This window comes from Durio zibethinus, chromosome 23, assembly GCF_047325235.1.
Source record: "Durio zibethinus cultivar Kanyao isolate XHJ-2024 chromosome 23, ASM4732523v1, whole genome shotgun sequence".
Taxonomy (NCBI): Eukaryota; Viridiplantae; Streptophyta; class Magnoliopsida; order Malvales; family Malvaceae; genus Durio; species Durio zibethinus.
The window spans coordinates 20,955,009-20,980,730 of NC_143184.1; positions in this window are offsets into that span (position 1 = coordinate 20,955,009).

Genomic DNA, 25,722 nt, shown 5'->3' on the forward strand with positions numbered 1-25,722 from the left:
TCAATCCCTCGAAGGCCTCTTGGCACTCACTCGTCCAACACCATTTATGCTCCTTCTTCAATAGCTCTATGAGGGCCATGGTCGTGCGAGAGTACCCTTCCATAAACCTTCTATAATAGTTGGCTAGTCCCGAAAATAAGCAGAGCTCACTAACATTCTTCAGTGTTGTCCACTCCTTGATGGCCCTAACCTTTTCCATGTCCATTCGAATGTGGCCAAGTTCGACAATGTGATCGAGAAACTGGATTTGGGTCTGAGCAAATGCACATTTCTCCCTTTTTACGTATAACTGGTGGTCCTGTAATCTTTGAAGTACCCGGCTCAGGTGTTCTTGATGTTCTTCCAAGGTGGAGCTATATACCACTATATCATCTAAATAGATGACTACAAATTTGTCTAGGTAGTCATGGAACACCTGATTCATCAATGTACAAAATGTGGCAGGATCGTTGGTCAGTCCAAAGGGCATAACAAGAAATTCAAATGCACCATACCGTGTCACATAAGTGGTCTTTGGCTCATCTCCCTCAACGATCCTGACCTGATGGTAGCCAGATCTCAGGTCTAATTTGGAGAAGTACTTGGCCTGGCTCAATTGATCAAACAAGTCTGCTATAAGGGGGATGGGATATTTGTTTCTTACGATGACTTTGTTTAGGGCCCTGTAGTCTACACATAATCGCAAACTCCCATTATGCTTCTTCTGAAATAGCACTGACACTCCAAAAAGAGCCTTTGATGGTCTGATAAACCCGGCTTGTAGCAGCTCATCTAACTATTTTCTTAGTTCGGCCAACTCTGGCGGGGCCATGCGGTAAGGAGCTCTTACAGGGGGTTTTGCTCCTGGGAGGAGCTCAATTTCATGGTCCACTGCTCGTCGAGGGGGTAGAACCTTAGGCAACATCTCTGGCATCACTTCTTTGGATTCTTCCAACACTTTTTCCACACCATAAGGTATTGGTTCTACTTCTGACCCTTCTTTATAGATCGGCACAGCCATAAAGAAGGGTTTCCCTCTTTTTACCCCTTTCTTGAACTGCAAAGCTGAAATCATTTTCTTCCCACTCTTTGGTAAGATGTTGGCTGGCACCACACATGTGTTTTCCCCTAAGAACAACAAGCAGCTAGTGGTAGGGATAGGGATGACCTGAGCCAACATCATGAAGTCCAATCCGAGAACAACATCAAAGTCATCCATGGGGGAAATTGTAAAGTCTATCTTTCCTTCCCATGGCCCCAATCGAGTTGTCACACTCTTGAAGCTTCCACTGATCGAAAAGGCTGGCGAATTGATTGCCTTCATTCATCCACAATCTTTACTAATCTGAAGACCACACCTTTTTGCTTCTTCTAGTGTGATGAAAGTGTCGGTTGCACCCGTATCCACCATGGCCTTGGTGGCTTTCTCATTGATCACCAAGTTCACATACATCAAGCCTCTACTCTGCTCTTTCTTTTATAGTGTTCAACTGGGTGCGGAGGGTATTGAAGAACCTTATTGAACCCATCCTGGCTGGTTCCTCTTAAGCTTCTTCAATGCTCTCTGGTGCTTTTGCGGACTCTTGAGACGAGGTCCTTAAAGCATTAAGGGCTCCCCTGTGTGGGCATTCAGCCACCCGATGCGGCCCCTTGCAAAGAAAGCAAGCTAGCGGTAGTCTAGGCTTGAAAATCCCTATGTAGCTTGTCTTGGGTTGGGTGCTATCTCGACCAAAGGACCTCCTGTCTGATCTTCCACTGAAAGGCCAGTCCAACCTAGTCATCTTTCCCCCACTCCCAAAGTTGAAGCTACTGCCAGCTGATGGAGGATTTTTCCATTTTAAGGAGCCATCATTGTAATTGTGGAGACGTTCAGCTGCAGCCATGGCCGTGGCCACGTCTTGCACTTTCTGCCTTTGTAGTTCTATCCTCGCACAAGGCTTGAGGCCCTTAAGAAAATAGAACATCTTATCCTTTTCGAATATGTCCCGAATATCCAACATCAGGGTAGAATAGCTCCTTACAAACTCTCGCACCGTTCCTGTTTGCACCAATTCTTGATGTCTCTTTCGAGCCATATACTCCACATTTTTAAGGAAAAACTGGTTTCTCAATTCTCACTTCAGATCCGTCTAAGTCTTAATCGAGCATTCATCATCGACAAACTTGGAGTGCCACCACAGCTTGGCATCCCCTGTACGGTACATCGATGCCATTGCTACCTTGTCTTCCTCTGAATCCATGTGTATAGCTCAAAAGTACTGCTCCATGTCAAACAAGAAATTTTCAAGTTCCTTAGTATCCCTTGCCCCCTCGTAGCATCGAGGCTCCGACACCTTGGGCCTTTGTCCCCTTTCCATCGAGCTCGAACCCGATCTGGCCATAGCCATTTGTAGAATGCTCACCTGTGCTCTGAGCTCCTCAAACTCCTTTTGAAGAATGTTCAAGGCATCTCTAGCCTCTTCGCTCACGTTGTGGAGAGTATCGGACAACTCCCATTGGGTTGTCTCGATCTCCCTCACTCGGTCTTTAGTCGCCATATGAGTTTTCATTGCAGCCACCGCGGCCTCATGTTCCTCAATTCTCTGTTGATGATTAAGTCCACCACTTGTGGCCATCTCAACCATTTTTCTAGCACTTCTCAACCGTGCTCTGATACCACGTGTCACGACTAAGCTTTCTCTCAACAAGCAATAGACCGTGCGGCACTTGAATGGGCGCTCCTAACCAAGTCAGCCTTCACTAGATCAATATCTGAACAAATAACCATAAGCAATGGTTAGTCCCAAGCATTCATAATAAGACACAATATATCAAGATCAATCTCAAGCACACACACAAGAAGGCATATTCGCATCAAGAAAAAGAAAAACACATCGAGGCAACAATCGGGACATTCAATCAGGGTGAGTTTCATTATAAACGGGAATCATACATCGAGACCTCCCACCATCACCAGGGCCAGGGGGCAGCCCTTGGTAGGTGGCCTAAGCTCGCATAGCAACCGGAGAGACAGCCCAACACTACGCTGCTGGCTCACCCCCTAAAGAGCCTTAGAGATTTTAGAGCTATGCTACCAGTAACCATTACAATGTTTGAAAAGGGGACACTTTTCCTAGCACAAGGGATCTACCCGACCATGGCCCTATACATGGGTGGCTCATGGCAACCTAGGTCTCGGTCATGGCCCTATACAAGGTTAGCTCATGACACTAGGGATCGGCCCGATCCTCCCCTACGTGCTATCGATTCTACTGTTGGTCTTGCTACCACAACCCTCGGCTCGATCCGATCTTAGACTAGGAATGAACTCTGTATGCTTAGACATGGAATGAACTCCGTATGCCTAAGCCAACCCATAAAACGAGTGTGGGGGCGCTCAGTCGGTCGGAGAGGCAGAATGCGTAAGCCAGGGATCAGCTCGATCCCCCCTGTGTGCTGTCGATCCTGCTACCGCAACCCTCGGTCTGGTCTGATCTTATACTGGGAATGAACTTCGTATGCCTAAGTCAATCCACGAAAAGAGCGTGCGGGTGCTGAGCCAGTCGAAGAGGCATAATGCACAAGTCGAGGATCGGCTCGATCCCTCTCTGCGTGCTACCGATCCCACTGCCACAACCCTCGGTCCAGCTAGGGCTTAGACATGGAATGAACTCCCTATGCCTAAGCCAACCCATGAAACAGGCGTACGGGTGCTCAGCTGGTTGAAGAGGCAGAATGCGTAAGCCAGGGATCGGCCCAGTCCCCCTTGCGTGCTGTCGATCCTGCTGCCACAACCCTTGGTCCAATCTGATCTTAGACTGGGAATGAACTCCATATGCTTAGACTGGGGATGAACTCCGTATGCCTAAGTCAACCCATGAAATGAGCGTACGAGCGCTTAGCCGACCAAAGAGGCAGGATGCACAAGCCGGGGATCGAACGGGTGGTAGTTGGGTTCAAGTGTCATGCCTTGGGCGGCCGTGCTAGGCACATCAGGTGGACCGGCAAGCGAGCCAAAGGTTGAGGCTCGCAGACCAGGTGTGCTGGCGGGTATCTGTGCGTAAAGCCTAGCAAACTAGTTCAGAATGCCTGACCAACTTGTAGGCTAGCCCGTGAGACCAAGGCCTGGCATACAAGCTGCCCGCACCACATCCAAAAGGGCCCAAGGTGCTAGACATGCAAGGGAAGCTTCTGAAAGCAGGCAGGATCAGCAGGAGCATCCTGACAGATTTGGTTGACCCTGAAAATCAAGAGTTAGCATCCTGATTGATTGTAATCCCATGATTTTAGCCTTTATTCTAGGGATATTGCCATTAAGTTGTAAGTGGAGCCTCAACTATAAATAGAGGGCTGCTCCACCCTCATTTGTACACCATCAAACACTTCTATTTTAATGAATACAAGAGCATTTTCAAAATTCTATCTTCTTATCCTGTTTCTCTTTAACTTGCGTAATCAACCCTTCCGTTGTTCTAGTGCCCGTACGCTTGTGTTTTAGGCTGACTTAGGCATAAAAGAGGAGATTCCAAGCCTAAGGCTGCACGATTTCTGAGTCTAAGGTCAGGGACCGTGACAGTTGGTATCAGAGCAAGTTCGATTCTGCGTGTTTGTGTTGTGCAAGTTAGATCGTGATTGTGGAGATGGCATCCCAAAGTGACGTTGCTAACCAACAACTAGAGGGCCAGGAGCATGGGCGTGGAAGAGGAAGGAAAGCCAGTTCTAGAGATATCTGGTCTACCATGGACGGTAGGCTGGCCAAGGTGGAGGTGACCATGGGTGACATAAGGGAGAAGCTTGAAGGGGAAGAGACTCACATTGCATCGCTAGACTTCTTGTGGGAGGAGATCCAAAGTGAGCTAGAAGCTGCTCTCAATAAAGGCATGGATGTGATCACCCAAAAAAATAAGACCTTGGAAACTGAAGTGCTGACCTTGCGTGATGGCATGGAGGCCATGCGCCAATGGATGGAGGAGCTTACCAGTGAGCTCGTTGCTTGCAAAACTGCCATTGGGAATGGCATGTTTGTCGGAGTGTCCAAATCTAGATTGGATGTCCCCAAGCCTAAGGAGTTCAAGGGGACTAGGGTGGCCAAGGAAGTAGACAACTACCTTTGGGGTATGGAGCAGTACTTCCAGGCCATGGGCATGCAAGACGAGGCGATAAAGGTAAGTACCGCTGCTATGTATCTCACTGATGTAGCCTTATTCTGGTGGAGGCACAGGTGTGATGATGTAAGGCATGGGAGTGCCAAGATTGGAACCTGGGCAGAGTTCCAAAAGGAGTTCAGAGAAAAATTTTACCCAGAGTATGCCGATGATGAGGCACATGCAAAGTTACACAGGCTGAGCCAGCAAGGGGACATAAAGGAGTATGTCTAGAAATTCTTTGAACTGATGCTACAGATCTCGGATCTAGGTGAGAAGGATGCCTTATTTGCTTTCATGGATGGGCTGAAGCCATGGGTGAAGCATGAGCTACAAAGGAGAGGAGTTCATGACTTGGCTAAAGCCATGACTATTGTCGAGGCCTTGATAGAGTTCAGGCCTCTGAACAAGTTCGAGTCTACCAAGCCCAAGGGTAAAGGCAGCGATTGTGCATAGACTACCGAGCTTTAAACAAGCTAACCATCAAGAACAAGTACCCTATCCCACTCATTGCAGACTTGTTCGATCAACTTAGAAGCACAAGGTGGTTCACCAAGTTAGATTTGAGGTCGGGCTACTATCAAGTCAGGATCGCGGAGGGAGATGAGCTAAAGACAGCATGTGTCACTCGGTATGGTTCGTATGAGTTCTTGGTGATGCCTTTTGGACTCACGAACGCCCCAGCAACATTCTGCACCCTTATGAACAAGGTACTTCAGTCATTCCTTGATCGGTTTGTTGTGCTTTATTTGGATGACATTGTGATCTACAGCCAGACTTTGGGAGAGCATGTAGACCAATTGAGATAGGTGTTCGAGGTGTTGCGGGTGCACAAGCTATTTGTCAAGAGGGAGAAGTGCTCATTCACCTAGCAGGAGATCCCGTTCCTAGGCCACGGTCCAAGAGAAGGAGATGACTGCTGTGGTGCACTGCTTGCGCAATTGGCGCCATTACCTGTTGGGGTCGAGGTTTGTGGTTAGGACGGACAATGTGGTGACCAGCTACTTCTAGATGCAAAAGAAGCTGTCCCCCAAACAGGCAAGATGGCAAGATTTTCTTGTAGAATTTGATTTTCAGATGGAGTGCAATCCGAGGTAGGCGAACCTAGTGGTAGATGCCCTGAGCAGGAAGGCTAACCTCGCTGCCATTAGCCAACCAGAGGGGTCACTGGTGCCTCGTATCAAGGAGGGACTTGTGTCACAGGCTCTGACCTTAGACTCAGAATCCGTTCGGCCTTAGGCTTGGAATCTCCTCTTTTATGCCTAAGTCAGCCTAAAACACAAGCGTGCGAGCACTAGAACAAAGGGAAGGGCTGATTACGAAAGTTAAAGAGAAACAGGATGAACAAGATAGAATTCTAGAAATGCTCTGGTATTCACTGAAACAAAAGTGTTTGATGGTGTACAAATGACGGTGGAGTAGCCCTCTATTTATAGTTGAGGCTCCAGCTACAACTTAATGGCAATATCCCTAGAATAAAGGCTAAAATCATGGGATTACAATCAATCAAGATGCTAACTCCTGATTTTCAGGGTCAACTAAATCTGCCAGGATGCTCCTGCTGATCCTACCTACTTCCAGAAGCTTCTCTTACGTGTCCAGCACCTTGGGCCCTTCTGGATGTGGTGCGGGCAGCTTGTATGCCAGGCCTTGGTCTCACGGGTTGGCCTGCAAGTTGGGCGGGCATTCTGAACTCGTTCCCTAGGCTTTGCGCATAGATACCCGCCAGCACACCTAGTCTGCGGGTCTCAACCTCTGGCTCACCTGCTGGTCCGCCTGATGTACCTGGCGCACTCACCCAGAGCATGACATTTTCCCCCACCTGATTGCACAATGCCCTCGTTGTGTCTTCTGCATGGTACTGCTTGATCTGGTCCCCGAACTGCCATAAGTCCTTTGCTAGTTCCCAGCTCACCTCACTATTTGGAAGTCCCTTCCAACGCACCAAGTACTCATGTCTTGGTTGATAGTTCTTCCGTCTCACCTCCCGGTCAGCTATGATGCTGTGGACCTCCTTCTCATATGAGGCCCTTGCTCTCAATGGTGCACGTTTGACTCTACCTGTCCTGGATCTCCCTCATCTTCATGGAACGGCATGAGCATGCTCACATGGAAAATCGGGTGTGCCCTCAGCTTGGGTGGCATATCCAGCTTATAGGCAACCTTGCCTACCCTTTTGACTACTCGGAAAGGTCACTCATACCTCCGAACTAGGCCTTTGTGTAGCCCTCTGTGGTGCACAATGGGATGTAGCTTCACCAACACCAAGTCTCCAACCTAGAACTGCACATCCCGCCTCTTCTGGTCTGCCCACTTTTTCGACCTCTTGGCCGCCTTACGTAGACAAACTCTGGCCAAGTCAGTTTGCTCCTGCCATGCCTTGGCAAACTTGTATACTGCTGGATTCTACCCTGTATAACCTGTAACAATTGAACCGAGTGTTAGTGGTTGTTGCCCTATCACAACCTCAAATGGGCTCTGGTTCGTTACCTCACTCCTTTGCAAGTTGTAGGAAAATTGCGTAATATCTAGTAACTTTGGCCAGTCCCTTTGTGTGGCACTCATATAGTGCCTGAGGTAGACCTCCAATAGTCCATTCACTTGTTCTGTCTGCCCATCGGTCTGTAGATGCATGCTGGTGGAAAAGTTCAAGTTTGACCCCAACAGCTTGAACAACTTAGTCCAGAACCTGCCCGTGAAACGCCCATCCCGATCATTAACAATGGTCTTCGGCACTCCCCAGTACTTAACCATGTTCTTCAAGAACAATCGGGCTACCTCCTCGGCTGGGCACTCCTTGGTTGCTGGAATGAAGATTCCATACTTGGAAAACCTGTCTACCACTACCATGATGCTTCCAAACCCTTCTACTTTGGGTAGACCGACTATAAAGTCCAGAGAAACACTCTCTCATGGTCGCTCTGGCACTGGCAATGGCTCTAAAAGACTGCCTGGTTTTTTGAGCTCCACCTTGTCCTATTGGCACATAAGACAAGTCTTCACATAGGCCTCCACATCGTCCCTCATGTGTGGCTAGTAGTATCGATCCTCGATCAGTGCCAAGGTATGGCTAACTCCGGGGTGTCTAGCCCACCTTGAATCATGACATTTTTGCAAAACTTCCTTGCAGAGCTTTTCGTGCTATGGTACAAACAGTCTACTACCCCTGGTGTACAACAAGCCATCCTACAACCAAAACCGCCTAGTCTTACCTTGCTTGGCGTACTTCATCAAAGCCTTGGCTGTAGGATCATGCGCAAGTCCCTCCTTGATGCGCGGCACCAGTGACCCTTCTGGTTGGCTAATGGCAGCAAGGTTAGCCTTCCTGCTCAGGGCGTCTGCCAATAGGTTCGCTCACCCCAGCTTGTACTCCATTTGGAAATCAAATTCCATAAGAAAATCTTACCATCTCGCCTACTTATGGGATAGCTTCTTCTACATCTGGAAGTAGGTGGTCACCACATTGTTCGTCCTAACCACGAACCTCAACCCCAACAGGTAATGACACCAAGTGCATAAGTAGTGCACCACTGCAGTCATCTCCTTCTCTTGGATCGTGCACTTGCGTTTAGTCTCGTTCAGCTTCCTGCTCTCGAACGTGACTGGACGTCCCTCCTGCATCAACACGCTCCCTATGGCAAAGTTTGATGCATCCGTATGCACCTCATATGGCTTGGCATGGTTTGGCAAGGCCAAGACTGGCTCTTCTGTCACAGCCCACTTTAACCTATCAAAGGCTTCCTGGCACCCTGCGCTCCACTCCCATGCTCTCCTTTTCTTGAGCAAGTCAGTCAATGGCGTGGCTATTGCTGAGTGACCTTTGATGAAGTTCCTGTAGTAGTTAACCAGCCCAAGGAACGATCTAAACTCAGTGACCTTGGCTGGCGGTTGCCACTTCAGGATGGTGTGTATCTTGTCTTCATCCATGTGTATCCTACCACCTCCCACTATGTGGCCTAGGAACGGGATCTCCTGTTGTGCGAATGTGCACTTCTCCCTCTTGACAAATAGCTTGTGTGCTCGTAACACCTCGAACACTTATCTCAAGTGGTCTACATGCTCTCCCAAAGTCTGGCTGTAGATCACAATGTCATCCAAATAAACCACAACAAATCGATCAAGGAATGATTGAAGTACCTTATTCATAAGGGTGCAGAATGTTGCTGGGGCACTCGTGAGTCCGAAAGGCATCACCAAGAACTCATACGAACCATATCAAGTGACACATGACAATGTGGTGACCAGCTACTTCCAGACGCAGAAGAAGCTATCCCTCAAACAGGCAAGATGGCAAGATTTTCTTACAGAATTTGATTTTCAGATGGAGTACAATCCGAGGCAGGCGAACCTAGTGGTAGATGCCCTGAGTAGGAAGGCTAACCTCACTGCCATTAGCCAACCAAAGGGGTCACTGGTGCCGTGCATCAAGGAGGGACTTGTGTCACGAGCTCCAACCTTAGACTCAGAATCCGTGCGGCCTTAGGCTTGGAATCTCCTCCTTTGTGCCTAAGTCAACCTAAAACACAAGCGTACGGGCACTAGAACAAAGGGAAGGGCTGATTACACAAGTTAAAGAGAAACATGATGAACAAGATAGAATTCTGGAAATGCTCTTGTATTCACTGAAACAGAAGTGTTTGATGGTATACAAATGAGGGTGGAGTAGCCTCTATTTATAGTTGAGGCTCTAGCTACAACTTAATGGCAATATCCCTAGAATAAAGGCTAAAATCATGGGATTATAATAAATCAGGATGCTAACTCCTGATTTTTAGGGTCAACTAAATCTGCCAGGATGCTCTTGCTGATCTTGCCTACTTCCAGAAGCTTCCCTTGCGTGTCCAGCACCTTGCGCCCTTCTGGATGTGGTACGGGCAGCTTGTATGCCAGGCCTTGGTCTCACGGGCTGGCCTGCAAGTTGGGTGGGCGTTTTGAACTCATTTGCTAGGCTTTGTGCACAGATACCTACCAGCACGCCTGGTCTACGAGCCTCAACCTCTGGCTCACCTGCTGGTCCGCCTACTGTGCTTGGCATGCCCGCCCAGGGCATGACACTTGCGTATGATCCTATAGCCAAGGCTTTGATGGAGTACACCCAGCAAGGTAAGACTAGGCGGTTTTGGTTATAAGATGGCTTGTTGTACACCAGGGGTAGTAAACTATTTGTGTCACAGCACGGGAAGCTCCGCAAGGAAGTTTTGCAAGAATGTCATGATTCAAGGTGGGCTGGACACCTCGGAGTGGGCCGCATCTTGGCGCTGATTGACGATTGGTACTACTGGCCGCACATGAGGGATGATGTGGAGGCCTATGTGAAGACTTGTCCTATGTGCCAACAGGACAAGGTGGAGCTCAAGAAACTAGGCGGTCTCTTGGAGCCATTGCCAATGCCAGAGCGACCATGGGAAAGTGTTTCTCTAGACTTTATAGTCGGTCTACCCAAAGTAGAAGGGTTTGGAAGCATCATGGTAGTGGTGGACAGGTTTTCCAAGTATGGAATCTTCATTCCAGCAACCAAGGAGTGCCCAGCCGAGGAGGCAGCTCTATTGTTCCTGAAGAACATGGTTAAGTACTGGGGAGTGCCGATGACCATTGTTAGTGATCGGGACGGGCATTTCACGAGCAGGTTCTGGACTAAGTTGTTCAAGTTGTTGGGGTCAGACTTGAACTTTTCCACCGGTATGCATATGCAGACCGATGGGCAGACAGGGCGAGTAAATGGACTATTGGAGGTCTACCTCAGGCACTATGTGAGTGCCACTCAAAGGGACTGGCCAAAGCTGCTAGATATTACACAATTTTCCTACAACTTGCAAAGGAGTGAGCCAACGAACTAGAGCCCATTTGAGGTTGTGACAGGGCAACAACCACTAACACCCAATTCGATTGCTGTAGGTTATACAGGGCCAAATCCAGTAGCATACAAGTTTGCCAAGGCATGGCAGGAGCAAACTGACTTGGCCAGAGTTTGTCTACACAAGGCGGCCAAGAGGTCAAAAAAGTGAGCAGACCAGAAGAGGCGGGATGTGCAATTCCAGGTTAGAGACTTGGTGTTGGTGAACCTGCATCCCATTGTGCGCCATAGGGGGCTGCACAAAAGCCTAGTCCAGAGGTATGAAGGACCTTTCTGAGTAGTCAAGAGGGTAGGCAAGGTTGCCTACAAGTTGGATATGCCACCCAAGTCGAAGGTACACCCGATGTTCCATGTGAGCATGCTCAAGTCATTCCATGAGGATGAAGGAGATCCAAGATGGGCAGAGTCAAAGCGTGCACCATTTGGAGTAAGGGCCTCATATGAGAAAGAGGTCCACAGCATCATAGCTGACCAGGAGGTGAGACGGAAGAACTATCAACCAAGACATGAGTACTTGGTGCATTGGAAGGGACTTCCAGATAGTGAGATAAGCTGGAAATCAGCAGAGGACTTATGGCAGTTCGGGGACCAGATCAGGCAGTACCATGCAGAAGACGCAACGAGGGCATTACGTAATCAGGTGGGGGAAAATGTCACACCCTGGGCGGGTGTACCAGGCACATCAAGCAGACTAGCAGGCGAGCCAGAGGTTGAAGCCCACAGACCAGGTGTGCTACCGGGTATCTGTGTGCAAAGCCTAGCAAACGAGTTCAGAATGCCTGCCCAACTTGCAGGCCAGCCCGTAAGACCAAGGCCTAGCATACAAGCTGCCCGCACCATATCCAGAAGGGCCCAAGGTGCTGGACACGCAAGGGAAGCTTCTGGAAGCATGCAGGATCAGTAGGAGCATCCTGGCAGATTTGGTTGACCCTAAAAATCAGGAGTTAGCATCTTGATTGATTGTAATCCCATGATTTTAGCCTTTATTCTAGGGATATTGCCATTAAGTTATAGCTGGAGCCTCAACTATAAATAGAGGGCTGCTCCACCCTCATTTGTACACCATCAAACATTTTTGTTTCAGTGAATACAAGAGCATTTCCAAAATTCTATCTTCTTATATTGTTTCTCTTTAACTTGCGTAATCAGTCCTTCCCGTTGTTCTAGTGCCCGCACACTTGTGTTTTAGGCTGACTTAGGCATAAAGGAGGAGATTCCAAACCTAAGGCCGAATGGTTTCTGAGTCTAAGGTTGGGGACCGTGACACAAGCATATCTTCATATTTCTGTCATGCCAATGCCATTTTTATGGCTTGTAAATTCAAACAATGGTCCCCTAAGCCTTCATGTGAAGTTTCGTGGTAAGACGACCTGTTATCTATTTTTCACGATTTTTGAAACTTTTTGCTGTTCGAGATTTTTTACAATTTTTTTAGAAAGAGTTTTGACCCCAAATTTGGTAGAGGTGATCCTTGTATTTTTGTTGGCATACACAAAAGAATTCAGCTAAAAACTCGAAGTGGAGAAGATTTTGTGACCGATTGGAAAAAGTGTCCCCATTTCAGACACTTAAATGGCTACTGGCAGCAAACTTATAAAATCTCAAATGCTCTTTAAGGGGGTGTGAGTTCTTGAGGTTTGATGAGGGATAGGGGGCCAATATAAGGGCCAAGTACTAGCACCCATTGCACATCATGTGCGCACACCACCTCGACCCCCCCAATCGTCGAAACCACCAATGCTGTCGGTTAGACTCTCTGGTGATGCTCCGGTGATGCTCTGGCGATGGTGCCCTGGGTGAAAAAAAATGGGGCACCAGCACAAGCCTGAGCCCAACATGTGCACTATGGCTCAAAATCTTAGACTGGGAATGAACTTCGTATGCTTAGACATGGAATGAACTCAGTATGCCTAAGCCAACCCACGAAACGAGCGTGCGGGCACTCAACCGATCGGAGAGGCAGAATGCACAAGCCGAGGATCGGCCTGATCCCCCCTGCGTGCTAGCAATCCTGCTATCGATCCTGCTGCTGGTCTCGCTACCGTAACCCTAGGCCCGGTCTGATCTTAGACTGGGAATGAATTCCATATGCTTAGACATGGAATGAACTCCGTATGCCTAAGCTAACCCACAAAACGAGCGTGTGGGCGCTCAACCGACCGGAGAGGCAGAATGCGTAAGTCGAGGATCGACCCAGTCCCCCCCTGCATGCTATAAATCCTACTTCCACAACCCTCGGTCCGGTCCGATCTTAGACTGAGAATGAACTCTGTATGCCTAAGTCAACCCATGAAACGAGCGTGCGAACGTTGAGCCGACCGAAGAGGCATAATGCGCAAGTCGGGGACCAGCTCGATTCCCCTCTATGTGCTGTCGGTCCTGTTGCCATAACCCTCAGACCGACTGGGGCTTAGACATGGAATGAACTCCCTATGCCTAAGCCAACCCATGAAACGGGCGTGCAGGCGCTCAGTCGATCGGAGAGGCAGAATGTGCAAGTTGGGGATCGACCCGATCCCCTCTGCGTGCTGTCAATCCTACTGTCACAACCCTCGATTCGGTCTGATCTTAGACTGGGAATAAACTCCGTGTGCCTAAGTCAACCCACGAAACCAACGTGCGGGCGTTCAACCGACCAGAGAGGCAGGATGCGCAAGCCGGGGATCGAATGGGTGGTAGGTGGGTTCAAGCACATCTTCATATTTTTGCCATGCCAATGCCATTTTTATGGCTTGTAAATTCATAAAATGGTCCCCTAAGCCTTCATGTGAAGTTTCGTGCCAAGACGACCCGCCTTCTATTTTTCACGATTTTTGAAACTTTTTACGGTTCAGGATGTTTTACAATTTTTTTAGAAAGAGTTTTGTCCCCAAATTTGGTAGAGGTGATCCTTGTATTTTTGTTGGCATGCACAAAAAAATTCAGCTAAAAACTCGAAGTGGAGAAGATTTTGTGACCATTTGAAAAAAGTGTCCCCATTTCAGACACTTTAATGGCTACTGGTAGCAAACCTATAAAATCTCAAATGCTCTTTAAGGGGTTGTGAGTTCTGGAGGTTTGATGAGGGATAGGGGGCCAATATAAGGGCCAAGTACCAGCACCCAATGCACATCATGTACGCACACCCCCCGGCCCCCCATCGTCAGAACCCCCAATGCAACCGGTTAGGCTCTCTGGCGATGCTCCGACGATGGTGCCTTGGGTGAAAAAAAGGTGGCACCAGCACATGCCCGAGCCTAGCATGTGCACCGTGACTCAAAATGTTAGACTGGGAATGAACTCCGTATGCTTAGACATGGAATGAACTCCATATGCCTAAGCCAACCTATGAAATGAGCGTGCGGGTGCTCACCCGGTCGGAGAGGCAGAATGCGTAAGCCGGGGATCGGCCCAGTCCCTCCTTGCGTGCTATCGATCCTACTCCTGCAACCCTCGGTCTGGTCTGATCTTAGACTGGGAATAAACTCTGTATGCATAAGTCAACCCACGAAATGAGCGTGCGGGCGCTGAGCCGACCGAAGAGGCATAATGCGCAAGATGGGGATCCGTCCGGTCCCCCTCTACGTGCTGTCGGTCCCGCTGCCACAACCCTTGGTCTGGCTGGGGCTTAGACATGGAATGAACTCACTATGCCTAAGCCAACCCATAAAACAGCCATGCAGGCGCTCAGTCGACCGGAGAGGTAGAATGCGTAAGCGGGGGATCAGCCCGATCCCCTCTATGTGCTATGGATCGTGCTGTCGCAACCCTCGGTCTGGTCTGATCTTACACTGAGAGTGAACTCTGTATGCTTAGACTGGGGATGAACTCCGTATGCCTAAGTCAACCCACGAAACGAGCATGCGGGTGCTAAACTAGCCGGAGAGGCCGGTCGGAAAGGTATAATGCACAAGCCAGGGATCAGCCCGATCCCCCTCTATGTGCTACCGATCCTGCTGCCACAACCCTCGATCCGGTTGGGGCTTAGACATGGAATGAGCTCTGTATGCCTAAGCCAACCCATAAAACGAACGTGCGGGCACTCAGCCAGCTGAGGAGGTAGAATGCGTAAGTCAGGGATCAGCTCGGTCCCTCCTACGTGCTGTCGATCCTGCTGCTGGTCCTACTATCGTAACCCTCATCCTAGTCCAATCTTAGATTGGGAATGAACTCCGTATGCTTAGACATGGAATGAACTCCATATGCCTAAGCCAACCCACGAAACGAGCGTGCTGGCGCTCGGTGGTCGGAGAGGCAGAATGCGCATGCCGGGGATCAGCTCAATCCCCTTCCATATGCTGTCAATCCTACTACTGTAACCCTCGGTCCGGTCTGATCTTAGACTGGGAATGAACTCCGGATGTCTAAGTGAACCCACGAAACGAGTGTGTGGGAGCTAAGCCGACCGAAGAGGCATAATATGCAAGTCAGGCGTTGGCCCAGTCCCCCTCTGCGTGCTGCCGATCCCGCTACCACAACCCTCAGTCTGGCTAGGGCTTAGACATGGAATGAACTTCTTATGCCTAAGACAACCCACGAAACGGCCGTACGAGCGCTCAGCTGGCCGGAGAGGTAGAATTTGTAAGCCGACGATCGGCTTGGTCCCCCTTGTGTGTTGCTGATCTTATTGCTGCAACCCTCAGTCCGATCCGATCTTACACTGGGAATGAACTCTGTATGCTTAGACTGGGGATTAACTCTATATGCCTAAGTCAACCCACAAAATGAGTGAGCGGGTGCTCAGCCGACCGGAGAGGCATAATGAACAAGCCGGGGATCACCCTGATCCCCTTCTGTGTGCTGTCGGTCCTACTGTCACAACCCTCGGTCCGACTGGGGCCTAGACATGGAATGAACTCCGTATGCCTAAGCCAACCCACAAAACGAGCGTACAGGCACTCAGCCAGCTAGGGAGGCAGAATGCGCAAGCCAGGGATCGACCCGATCCCCCCCTGTGTGCTGTCGATCCTGCTGCTGGTCTTGTTGTCGCAACCCTCGGCTCGATCCGATCTTAGACTGGGAATGAACTTCGTATGCCTAAGCCAACCCATGAAACGAGCGTGCCAATGCTCAGTCGGTCAGAGAGGCAGAATGCGCAAGTCAGGGATTAGCTCGGTCCCCTTTTGCATGCTATCGATCCTACTACCACAACCCTCGGTCTAGTCCGATCTTAGACTGGGAATGAACTCGTATGCCTAAGTCAACCCACGAAACGAGCGTACGAGCGCTGAGCTGGTCGAAGAGGCATAATGCGCAAGTCGAGGATCGGCCCGATCCCCTTTTGCATGCTGCCGATCCCGCTGCCACAACCCTCGGTTCGGCTGGGGCTTAGACATGGAATGAACTCCCTATTCCTAAGCCAACCCACGAAACGGGCGTGCGGGCGCTCAACCGAGGATCGACCCAATCCCCCCTACGTGCTGCCTATCCTGCTCTCGTAACCCTCGGTCCGGTCTGATCTTAGACTGGGAATGAACTTCGTATGCCTAAGTCAACCCATGAAACGAGCGTGCGGACACTCAACTGACCAGAGAGGCAGGATAAGCAAGCCAGGGATCGAACGAGTGGCAGGTGGGTTCAAGCACGTCTTCATATTTCTACCATTCCAATGCCATTTTTATGGCTTGTAAATTCATACAATGGTCCCCTAAGCCTTCATGTGAAGTTTTGTGGCAAGACGACCCGTTTTCTATTTTTCACAATTTTTGAAACTTTTTACTGTTCTGGATTTTTTAAAATTTTTTTAGAAAGAGTTTTGTCCCCAAATTTGGTAGAGGTGATCCTTGTATTTTTTTTGGCATGCACAAAAAAGTTTAGCTAAAAACTTGAAGTGGAGAAGATTTTGTGACCGTTTGAAAAAAGTGTCCCCATTTTAGACACTTTAATGGCTACTGGCAGCAAACCTATAAAATCTCAAATGCTCTTTAAGGGAGTGTGAGTTCTCGAGGTTTGATGAGGAATAGGGGGCCAATATAAGGGCCAAGCACCAGCATCCATCACACATCATGTGCGCACACCCCCCGGCCCCCCAATCCTTGGAACCCTCAATGCTGCCGGTTAGGCTCTCCGGTGATGCTCCGATGATGGTGCCTCGCGTGAAAAAAATACGGCACCAGCACATACCCAAGCCCAGCATGTGCACCGTGGCTCATACTGGGAATGAACTTCGTATGCTTAGACATGGAATGAACTCCGTATGCCTAAGCCAACCCACGAAATGAGCGTAAGGGCACTCAGCCTACAAGAGAGGCAGAATGCACAAGCCAGGGACCGACCCGGTCCCCCCCGACGTGCTGTCGATCTTGCTGCCGCAACCCTCGGTCTGGTCAAATCTTAGACTAGGAATGAACTCCGTATGCCTAAGTCAACCCACTAAACGAGCGTTTGGGCGCTGAGCCGACCAAAGAGGCATAATGCACAAGTTGGGGATCGACCCGGTCCCCCTCTACGTGCTGCCAGTCCCGCTGCCACAACCCTCGGTCCAACTGGGGCATAGACATGGAATGAACTCTGTATGCCTAAGCCAACCCATGAAACGGGTGTGCGGGCACTCAGTCGGCCGGAGAGGCAGAATGCACAAGCCAGATATCGACCCGATCCCCCCTGCGTGCTACCGCAACCTTTGGTCCGGTCCGATCTTAGACTGGGAATGGACTCCATATGCTTAGACTGGGAATCAACTCCGTACGCTTAGACTGGGGATGAACTCCGTATGCCTAAGTCAACCCACTAAACAAGCGTGCGGATGCTCAGTCGACCAGAGAGGCTGGATGCGCATGCCGGGGATCGAACGAGTGGTAGGTGGAGTCAAGCACATGTTCATTATTCTGCCATGCCAATGCCATTTTTATGGCTTGTAAATTCATACAATGGTCCCCTAAGCCTTCATGTGAAGTTTCGTGGCAAGACGACCCAATTTCTATTTTTCACGATTTTTGAAACTTTTTGTAGTTCGAGATTTTTTAAAATTTTTTTAGAAAACGTTTTGTCCCCAAATTTGGTAGAGGTTGTCCTTGTATTTTTTTTGGCATGCACAAAAAAATTCAGCTAAAAACTCGAAGTGGAGAAGATTTTGTGACCGTTTGAAAAAAGTGTCCCCATTTTAGACACTTTAATGGCTACTAGCAGCAAACCTATAAAATCTCAAATGCTCTTTAAGGGGGTGTGAGTTCTCGAGGTTTGATGAGGGATAGGGGGCCAATATAAGGGTCAAGTACCAGCACCCATCACACATCATGTGCGAACACCCCCCGGCCCCCACAATCGCTAGAACCCCCAATGCCGCCGGTTAGGCTCTACGGTGATGCTCCGGCAATGCTCCGACGATGGTGACCCGTGCGAAAAAAATGTGGCACCAACACATGCCCGAGCCCAGCATGTGCACCATGGCTCAAACTCTTAGATTTGGAATGAACTCCATATGCTTAGACTGGGGATGAACTCCATATGCCTAAGTCAACCCATGAAACGAGCATGCAGATGCTCAGCCGACCAGAGAGGCAGAATCGCTAGCCCGGGATCAAACAGGTGGTAGATGGGTTCAAGCACATCTTCATATTTCTGCCATGTCAATGCCATTTTTATGGCTTGTAAATTCATACAATGGTCCCCTAAGCCTTCAAGTGAAGTTTCGTGGGAAGATGACCCGTTTTCTATTTTTCATGATTTTTGAAACTTTTTGCGGTTCAGGATTTTTTAAAATTTTTTTAGAAAGAGTTTTGTCCCAAAAATTGGTAGAGGTGATCCCTTTATTTTTGTTGGCATGCACAAAAAAATTCAGCTAAAAACTCGAAATGGAGAAGATTTTGTGACCGTTTGAAAAAAATTTCCCCATTTCAGACACTTTAATAGCTACTGGCAGCAAACCTATAAAATCTCAAATGCTCTTTAAGGGGGTGTGAGTTCTCGAGGTTTAATGATGGATAGGGGGCCAATATACGGCCAAGTACCAGCACCCATCGTACATCATGTGCGAACACCCCCCGGCCCCCCCAATCGTCAGAACCCCCAACGCCGTCGGTTAGGCTCTCCGACGATGCTCCAACAATGGTGCCCCGAGCAAAAAAAATGTGGCACCAGCACATGCTCGAGCCTAGCATGTGCACCATGGCTCAAACTCTTAGACTGGGAATGAACTCCGTATGCTTAGACATGGAATGAACTCCGCATGCCTAAGCCAACCCATGAAACGAGCGTGTGGGCGCTCAGCCGGTCGGAAAGGCAAAATACGCAAGCCGAGGATCGACCTGGTCCCCCTCTGCGTGCTGCCGGTCTCGCTGCCACAACCCTTAGTCTGGCTGGGGCTTAGACATGGAATGAACTCCCTATGCCTGAGCCAACCCACGAAACGGGCGTACGGGTGCTCAGCCTACCGGAGAGGTAGAATGCGCAAGCCGGGTATCGACTCGATCCCCCCTGCGTGCTGCCGATCCTGCTGCCGCAACCCTCGATCCAGTCCTATCTTACATTGGGAATGAACTCCATATGCTTAGACTGGGGATGAACTCCATATGCCTAAGTCAACCCATGAAACGAGCGTACGGGCGCTCAGTCAGCCAGAGAGGCAGAATACGCAAGCCGGGGATCGGCCCGGTCCCTTCTTACGTGCTGTCGATCCTGTTGGTGGTCCTGCTACTGCAACCCTCAGTCCGGTCCAATCTTAGACTAGGAATGAACTCCGTATGCTTAGACATGGAATGAATTCCGTATGCCTAAGCCAACCCACGAAATGAGCGTACGGGCGCTCAGTCGACCTACGAGGCAGAATGTGCGAGCCAGGGACCGGCCTGGTCCCCCCAACGTGCTATCGATCCTACTGTCGGAACCCTCAGTTCGGTCCGATCTTAGACAGGGAATGAACTCTGTATGACTAAGTCAACCCACGAAATGAGTGTTCGGGCGCTGAGCCACGCGGAGAGGCATAATGCGCAAGTCGAGGATCAGCCCGATCCCCCTCTGCGTGCTATCGGTCCCGCTGCCACAACCCTCAGTCCGGCTGGGGCTTGGACATGGAATGAACTCCCTATGCCTAAGCCAACCCATGAAATGGGTCTGCGGGCGCTCAGCCAGTCGAAGAGGTAGAATACGTAAACCAGGGATCGGCCCGGTCCCCCCTGCATGCTACCGATCCTGTTGCCGCAACCATCGGTCCGGTCTGATCTTAGACTAGGAATGAACTCTATATGCTTAGACTGGAGATGAACTCCATATGCCTAAGTCAACCCATAAAACGAGTGTGCGGACGCTCAACCGACCAGAGAGGCAGGATACGCATGTCGGGGATCGAACGGGTGGTAGGTGGGTTCAAGCACATCTTCATATTTCTGCCATGCCAATGCCATTTTTTTGGCTTGTAAATTCATACAATGGTCCCCTAAGCCTTCATGTGATGTTTCATCGCAAGACGACCCATTTTCTATTTTTCACGATTTTTTAAACTTTTTATGGTTCGAGATTTTTTAAAATTTTTTTAGAAAGAGTTTTGTCCCCAAATTTGGTAGAGGTGATCCTTGTATTTTTCTTGGCATGCACAAACAAATTCGGCTAAAAACTCAAAGTGGAGAAGATTTTGTGATCGTTTGAAAAAAGTGTCCCTATTTCAGACACTTTAATGGCTGCTGGCAACAAACCTATAAAATCTCAAATGCTCTTTAAGGGGGTCTGAGTTCTTGATGTTTAATGAGGGACAGGGGGCCAATATAAGGGCCAAGTACCAGCACCGATCACACATCATCTGTGCACACCCCCTGGCCCCCCCAATCGCTGGAACCCCCAATGCCGCTGGTTAGGCTCTCCGACGATGCTTTGGCAATGGTGCCCCGGGCGAAAAAAATGTGGTACCAGCACATGCCCGAGCCTAGCATGTGCACCGTGGCTCAAACTCTTAGACTATGAATGAACTTCAAATGCTTAGATATGGAATGAACTCCGTACGCCTAAGCCAACCCATGAAACCAGCGTGCTGGCGCTCAGTCGACCGGAGAGGCAGAATGCACAAGCCGAGGATCGGCCCGGTTCCCCTCTGCATGCTGCCAGTCCTGCTACCACAAGCCTCGGTCTAGCTGGGGCTTAGACATGGAATGAACTCCCTATGCCTGAGCCAACCCATGAAACGGGCGTGCGGGCGCTCAACCGACCGGAGAGGTAAAATGCGCAAGTCAGGTATCGGCCCGATCCCACCTGCATGCTATCGTAACCCTCGATTCGGTCTGATCTTAGACAGGGAATGAACTCTGTATGCTTAGACTGGGATGAACTCCATATTCCTAAGTCAACCCATGAAACGAGCGTGCGCGCGCTCAGCCGGTCGGAGAGGTCGACCGGAGAGGCAGAATGCGCAAGCTGGGGATCAGCCTGGTCCCCCCTACGTGCTGCCGATCCTGCTATTGGTCCTACTGCTGCAACCCTCAGTCCGATCGATCTTAGACTGAGCATGAACTCCGTATGCTTAGACATGGAATGAACTCTGTTTGCCTAAGCCAACCCATGAAACGAGCTTGCAGGCGCTCAGCTGGCCGGAGAGGTAGAATGCAGAAGACGGGGACCGACTTGATCCCTCCCTGCGTGCTATCGATCCTGCTGTCGCAACCCTCGATCTAGTCTGATCTTAGACTGGGAATGAACTCTGTATGCCTAAGTCAACCCACGAAACGAACGTTCGAGCGTTGAACAGACCGGAGAGGCATAATGCGTAAACCGAGGATCGGCTCAATCCCCCTCTGTGTGCTACCGATCCTGCTACCAGAACCCTCATTTCGGTTGGGGCTTAGACATGGAATGAACTCCCTATGCCTAAGCCAACGCACGAAATGGGCGTGCGGGTGCTCAGCCGGCTAGAGAGGCAAAATGCGCAAGCCGGGGATCGATTCGGTCCCCCCTGCGTGCTACCGAGTCTACTACCGTAAACCTCAGTCCAGTCCGATCTTAGATTGGGAATGAACTCCGTATGCTTAGACTGGAGATAAACTTCGTATGCCTAGGTCAACCCATTAAATGAGCGTGCGGACGCTCAGTCGACCAGAGAGGCAAGATACGTAAGCCGGGGATCGAACGGGTGGTAGGTGGGTTCAAGCATATCTTCATATTTCTACCATGCCAATGCCATTTTTATGGCTTGTAAATTCATACAATGGTCCCCTAAGCCTTCATGTGAAGTTTCGTGGCAAGAAGACCCGTTTTTTATTTTTCATGATTTTTGAAACTTTTTACGGTTCGAGATTTTTTAAAATTTTTTTAGAAAGAGTTTTGTCTCCAAATTTGGTAGAGGTGATCCTTGTATTTTTTTTGGCATGCATAAAAAAATTAAAAACTCGAAGTGGAGAAGATTTTGTGACCGTTTAAAAAAAGTGTCCCCATTTTAGGCACTTTAATGGCTACTGATAGCAAATCAATAAAATCTCAAATGCTCTTTAAGGGGGTGTGAGTTCTCGAGGTTTGTTGAGGGATAGGGGGAAAATATAAGGGCCAAGTGCCAGCACCCATCGCACATCATGTGCGAACACCCCCTCGGCCCCTCAAATCGTTGGAACCCCCAATGCCGCCAATTAGGCTCTCCGGTGATGCTCCGGCGATGGTACCCCGAGAGAAAAAAATGAAGCAGAATGCGGAAGTTGGGTATCGACCCGATCCCCCCTACGTGCTACCGTTCCTACTGTCGTAACCCTCGATCTGGTCTGATCTTAGACTGGGAATGAACTCCGTATGCTTAGACTGGGGATAAACTCCGTATAACTAAGTCGACCCATGAAACGAGCGTGCGGGCGCTCAGCTGGTCGGAGAGGCCAGTCGGAGAGGCAAGCCAGAGAGGTAGAATGCACAAGTCGGGGACCAACCTGGTCCCTCCCTGCGTGCTATTGATCCTGCTATTGGTTCTGCTACGCAACCCTCGATCCGATCCGTTCTTAGGCTAGGAATGAACTCCGTATGCTTAGACATGGAATGAACTCTGTATGCCTAAGCCAACCCATGAAACGAGTGTGCGGGCGCTCAACCGGCCAGAGAGGTAGAATGCGTAAGTCGAGGACTGACCTGGTCCCCCCTTGCGTGCTATCGATCCTGTTGTCGTAACCCTCGATCTGGTATGATCTTAGACTGGGAATAAACTCCGTATGCCTAACTCAACCCACGAAATGAGCGTTCGAGCACTGAGCCGACCGGAGAGGCATAATGCACAAGTCGAGGATCGACCCGGTCCCCCTCTACGTGCTGTCGGTCTCGCTGCCACAACCATCGGTCCGGCTGGGGCTTGAACATGGAATGAGCTCCCAATGCCTAAGCCAACCCATGAAACAGGCGTACGGGCGCTCAACCGGTCAGAGAGGCAGAATGCGCAAGCCAGAGATCGGCCCGATCCCCCCTGTGTGCTACCGATCCTACTATCGCAACCCTCGGTCCAATCCTATCTTCGACTGGGAATGAACTCTGTATGCTTAGACTGGGGATGAACTCCGTATGCCTAAGTCAACCCATAAAACCAGTGTATGGACGCTCAGCCGTCTAGAGAGGCAGGATACGAAAGCCGGAGATCGAATGGGTGGTAGGTGGGTTCAAGCACATCTTCATATTTCTGCCATGCCAATGCCATTTTATGGCTTGTAAATTCATGCAATGGTCCCCTAAGCCTTCATGTGAAGTTTCACGGTAAGACGACCCGTTTTCTATTTTTCACGAATTTTGAAACTTTTTACGGTTTAGGATTTTTTAAAATTTTTTCAGAAAGGGTTTTGTCCCCAAATTTGGTAGAGGTATCCTTGTATTTTTTTTGGCATGCACAAAAAAATTCAGCAAAAAACTCGAAGTGGAGAAGATTTTCTGACCGTTTGAAAAAAGTGTCCTCAATTCAGACACTTTAATGGCTACTGGTAGCAAACCTATAAAATCTCAAATGCTCTTTAAGGGGGTGTGAGTTCTCAAGGTTTGATGAGGGATAGGGGGCTAATATAAGGGCCAAATACCAGCACCCATCGCACATCTTGTGCGTACACCCCTCGGCTCCCCCAATCGAAGGAACCCCCAATGCCACCGGTTAGGCTATCCGACGATGCTCCGGCAATGGTGCCCCAGGTGAAACAAATGCGGCACCAGCACATGCCCGAGCCCAGTATGTGCACCATGGCTCAAACTCTTAGACTGGGAATGAATTCTGTATGCTTAGACATGGAATGAGCTCTGTATGCCTAAGCCAACCCATGAAACGAGCGTGCGGGCGCTCAGTCGATCGGAGAGGCAGAATTCCCAAGCCAGGGATCAGCCCAGTCCCCCTCTGTGTGCTGCCGGTCCTGTTGCCATGACCCTCGGTCTGGCTGGGGCTTAGAAATGGAATGAACTCCCTATGGCTTAGCCAACCCACAAAACGGATGTGCGGGCACTCAACCGACCGAAGAGGCAGAATGCACAAGTTGGGGATCGGCCTGGTCCCCCCTACGTTCTACCGATCCTACTGTCGCAACCCTTGGTCTGGTCTAATCTCAGACTGGGAATGAATTCTGTATGCTTAGACTGGGGATGAACTCCATATGCCTAAGTCAACCCATGAAATGAGCATACGGCCGCTCAGCTAGCCGAAGAAGCCGATCGGAGAGGTAGAATGCACAAGCCAGGGATCAACCCGGTCCCCCTTGTATGCTGCCAACCCTACTTCTAGTCCTACTACTGTAACCCTTGGTTTGGTTTGATCTTAGATTGTAAATGAACTCCGTATGCCTAAGTCAACCTACGAAATGAGCATTCGAGCGCTCAACCGATCGGAGAGGCATAACGCGTAAGTCGAGGATCGGCTCGATCCCTCTCTGCGTGCTACCGGTCTGGCTGCCACAACCCTCGGTCCAGTTGGGGCTTAGACATGGAATGAACTCCCTATGCCTAAGGTAACCCACGAAACGAGGGTACGGGCACTCAGCCGACCGAAGAGGCAGAATGCACAAGCAAGGGATCGATCCGGTCCCCCTTGCTGCTGCCGATCCTGCTACTGCAACCCTCGGTCTGGTTCAATCTTAGGCTAGGAATGAACTCTGTATGCTTAGACTGGGGATGAATTTCATATGCCTAACTCAACCCACGAAATGAACGTGCGGACACTCAGCCGACCAGAGAGGCAGGATGCGCAAGCCTTCACGTGAAGTTTCGTGGCAAGATGATCCGCTTTTTATTTTTCATAATTTTTAAAACTTTTTGCCGTTCGAGATTTTTTAAAATTTTCTTAGAAAGAGTTTTGTCCCCAAAATTGGTAGAGGTGATCCTTGTATTTTTTTTGGTATGCACAAAAAACTTTAGCTAAAAACTCGAAGTGGAGAAGATTTTGTGACCGTTCGAAAAAAGTGTCCCCATTTCAGACACTTTAATGGCTACTGGCAGCAAACCTATAAAATCTCAAATGCTTTTTAAGGGGGTGTGAGTTCTTGAGGTTCGATGAGGGATAGGGGTCCAATGTAAGGGCCAAGTGCCAGCACCCATCACACATCATGTGCGCACACCCCCCGACGCCCCTATGCGTGCCTAAGCCAACCCAAGAAACGGGCGTGCGGGCGCTCAGCCGATCGAAGGGGTAGAATGTGCAAGCTAGGGATCGGCCCGGTCCTTCATGCGTGCTACCGATCCTGCCATCGTAACCTTCAGTCTGGTCTGTATGCTTCGTGCTGTCGATCCTGCTACAGGTCCTGCTGTCGTAACCCTTGGTCCAATCTGATCTTAGACTGGGAATGAACTCCGTATGCTTAGACATGGAATGAACTCTGTATACCTAAGCCAACCCACGAAACGAGCGTGCGTGCTGTCAATCCTGCTACCACA